Raw genomic sequence first — 4200 nt, 5'->3', positions numbered from 1 at the left:
GCAGAAAGTTGAGACTGTGAAATTCTCCTGTTTCCAACATTTACTTATGTTGTCCTAGTATTCATCATAGAAACAAACTTGAGAATTTTGTTTAAATCCTATACCACTTAGATTTGAGGAGAAGTCAGAGGGACATACTACATTAATAGTGTGAAGGCACTCAAGTCTGTGGATGAACTAGATAGATGGTTAGATAAGTAGATAAATAGTTTTCACCTTCAAATTGTTACCCAACTCATCCATCATGCTCAGTTGATTGTGGGCAGCAATGGGACTAGAAATGGAAATGAATCTGAGTTGCAGTGAATTTTGATGAAGGCCCAGTTCATGCAAGATTGTTTTGACTCTTCAGCCACAAATTCTCAGAGGAATGGAAAACTTTCGAGGCAGTTGCAATGGAAGAATAAAGATCTATCCTAAAAAACTATATCAATTCTTCAGACATTAGCCATTTCAGAAGTACAGACATAAAGGTAGACACTACAATGGATCAAACTTCTTCAGACTCTCTAGATCTGCAGTGGACCTGAAAAATTGAGTTGTGGACTTGAGATTGGAAAATATTTCCTGTTGGATCTTCTGACTGTGCAGCTAGTGAAGGGTTTTCTCTCTCGTCAGTTGTCTCCTTTAGATCTCAGTCCAGCCATGTGAGCAGGTAAAAGTTTCAGAGAAATCCGGCATTCTTTTGATCTCTTACCTAACCATGCTGGCTGTTACAGGCAATTTCTCTATCACCAGTCCTATTCAAGTACCAATAGATGATACATTGAGGTCAAAGCCACAGTTCTACCACAATGAATTATGATTGTTCTTGGAATAACAAAATATCCACATGCAACTCTTCCAATTTTGTAATACAGACCTTTGGGAATGATAAATAGAAGCCATTTAATTGCTAATTCAATTTCACAAATCCTTACTTAGTATTCACAATGTTTGAGGTATTGAACAAAGACATACACGCTTTCTATAATTGTCTGGGGAGACAATTAAACATGTAGTAGCAATATTGTGTGTGAACTCTCATATATTGTTACTAGAGGTAAAAATTTATACAACTGATTGGAGGATAAATGAACATAGCCTGTTTGGAAAACTGTTTCATAGTTTCTAATAAAAGTAGGTTACCCTATGATCCAGCAATTTGACCCCACGGTATTTACCCTGAAGAGATGCAAATGTGTGGCCACAAAAATTATGCACTAATATTCATAAATGCTTAAAGCATAACAGTCAAAAATTGGAAACAAATCAAACTTCCATTAAAATAAGGAATATACAAAGTATAGAACATTCATATAATGGAATGCTATGTAACAGTATAAAAGACTGAACTATGGAAACATAAAAATATGTTGAGAAACAGGCATTAATTCTAATAGTTAAGATACTGGTCAAGACTACTATATTCCACATTGGGGCAGTGCATTAATTCTCTGAACTGGCTGGCACCTGATCTCAGATTCCTGCTAACGCAGACCCTCAGAAACAACAGCTTTTGGTCTCAAATGTTTGTGCTCCTGCCACCCACATGGGAGACTTGGGTTAAATTCCTGGCTTCTGTTTCTGGCCTGGTACAGCCTGGCCATTGTAAGCATTTGGAGAGTGAGCCAGTGAGTAGGAGATTCATTCTATCTCTTTTCCCACTCCCCTGTAATAAATGAATACAAATTAAAAAAAAATATATATATATATGTTTAATCAAGAAATCCAGGCACAAAACCATATATACTGTATGATTCCATTTAGATAAACATGCAAAAATAATTGGTGCTTATACACAGTGAAATAGTGGCAATCTCATAGGGAGAGACCTATACTGGCAAGGTATAAGAGGAAGGTTTCCAGGGTGATGAAAATGATACTCATTTTTTCTTTTTAGATAATTTTTATTATTTGCCATGATACAGTTTTGTAGGTATAGGGTTTTTCTTCCACCTTCTCCCTCCTCACCTTCTACCCCACTGTTGCCCCCCATATTATTATGGATGTATAGTTCTCCAGCACCAGTTACAAGTTCAGTATTCTGCTACCCATGCAAAATAGTATGTATTTTTAAAGACATTTTTGTAAAGATTAGGGCGACAGAGAGTACTGTAAAAAAGGAGAGAAAGAGGTCTTCAACTTGCTGATTTATTCTACAACAGCCAGATTGGACCTGACCAAAGCCACTAGGCAGGAACTCCACTGGCACTTCCCAAGTGAGTGGAAGGAACCCAAGTACTTGAGTCACCTCTGAAACCTCCCAGATGCCTTAGCAAGAAGGAACCAGAACTTGAACTGATACTGATACAGAATGCAGACATCACAAGAAATGGCATGACTTGCTACATCAGAATATCTGCACAGGAAATGGTATATATCTCAATAGTAATGGTAATTCACAAGTGTGTGCACAAAACTTAAAACTTCACCCAGTTGCCCACATATGAAAGTCCACTCAGTTAAACATTTAAAATAATTTACTTCATGTATTTCATAAACACATGTATTATAATCTCTCATTTGAAAAGTCAAAGGAAAAATCTATGCAGATGTCTCGACGATAATTTAGCATTCAAATATTAAATTGTGTATATACTTCCCTTTTAAATTCCCTTTTAAATCCAGCTTCTGGGGAAGGCCCTGAGCATAGTATATGGCACCAGCATCCGGTGGTGGCACCAACTTGAGTCCTGGCTGCTCCACTTTGAATCTGGCCCCTGCAAATGTGCCTAACAGGGCAACAGAAATGGTCTAAATGTTTGAGCCCCTGCACTTACATGGGAGTTTTGAAGGAAGCTCCTAGATCCAGGATCCAACTGGTCCAGTTCCTGCCATTGCAGCCATTTGGGGAGTGACCCGAGCTTGGAGTTCTCTCTGTCTCTCTCCCTGTCTCTGTATCTCTTCTTTTAAGTAAAGAGAAGAGACAGAAAGAAGGCCACAATATGAGATGGCATATAAGCTAAGAAAAATAGGATTTCACAATAGGTAACAGAAGTAATAGTGACAGAGACTGCTGAGAATTTAAGGTTCATAAGAAAAGAAATGTCTCTTGTTAATGTAGTGACAAAGAAATGTTGGTGAAGTCTTAGATATAGTGAAGAGTAATGAGAGGGCAAACCTAGCTCTTTCAGTAAATTTAGTCACTAATTTGCAAGAGTTGGCAAGCTGGCAGACAGGGTGTCATTGAAGGAGTTTAGGGTTGAAATATTTTAAAAATACAGTACCAATATCAAAGAGATTGAACACATTTGCATGGTTATGGGAAGGAGCTAGCAGAAATATAGAAGCTGGAGTATGGAATGGTGATATAATTTAGCCAATAGAGCAAGAAAGAAGGGGATGGAACCAACAATAGAGATGAAAGAACTCTTCTTAGTAGGTGGGGTACTGGGGTACAGGCCAGGGGTTGGGGCAAAAAGAGTTCCTTGCAGTGTGACGGCTGTGGGGGGTTCCCCAGCCAGGCAAGACCCAACGCTGGGGACTCAGGCCAAAGTCACTGCTGCAGGCGGTGTCCGAGTCCTAGGCTTTTGGCAGCCAGTGCACAAAGTGGTGCCAGGCTCTGCCTGCTGGCAACCTGGAGGCAAAATCTGAGGCTTTTAGGATATGTAATTGCTGCCTAGGGAGACCCATGAATAAAGCCAGTGTTTTTGTTGGTGAGAGATGAATTTTGGGTGATTCTCAGCAACAGGGGTCACAGAACATTCTGGCAAGCATGAGGACTGAGACCTGGTGGTTTGGAGGGGAGTGCCCACAAGATATATTTGGGCCAGACTGATTCACCAGTCCAATTGGGAATCCTGAGATGGTCTGTTAGCATAGAGCATCACTGACTACCACACACCAGTCCAAACAAAAGCTGTGGATGGGGAACTGTCTGGCTGGGCTAGGTACATGTATCTGACTGGGTGGTGGAACAGTGGACTGGTCACACTTTGCAGGGTCAAGACACTAACCAGCACATGAGAGAACTAGCTCCAGGGATAGATTCTGTGGGGGAAGTGTGGGCCCAACCCTGTGCAAATACAAGTCCAGCAGGTTAGCTTGCAAGCTATGGTGGCAATGGGCTGAGGTAGGTGTGACCATGGCACCTGCCATCACTTACAGGCAAAGGAACCAACAACAGTCTGGACAGATCAAGGCAGCAGCACCCGAATGTGTATCCTAAAATAGGATGTGGAGTAGGGCAAACTGCAACTGGAAGGGAGCGGACCGGGC

This window comes from Ochotona curzoniae, unplaced genomic scaffold (genome assembly GCF_017591425.1).
Source record: "Ochotona curzoniae isolate NIBS_2020 unplaced genomic scaffold, NIBS_Ocur_1.0 scaffold_1852, whole genome shotgun sequence".
NCBI classification, from domain to species: domain Eukaryota; kingdom Metazoa; phylum Chordata; class Mammalia; order Lagomorpha; family Ochotonidae; genus Ochotona; species Ochotona curzoniae.
This window is presented reverse-complemented; position numbering follows the sequence as displayed.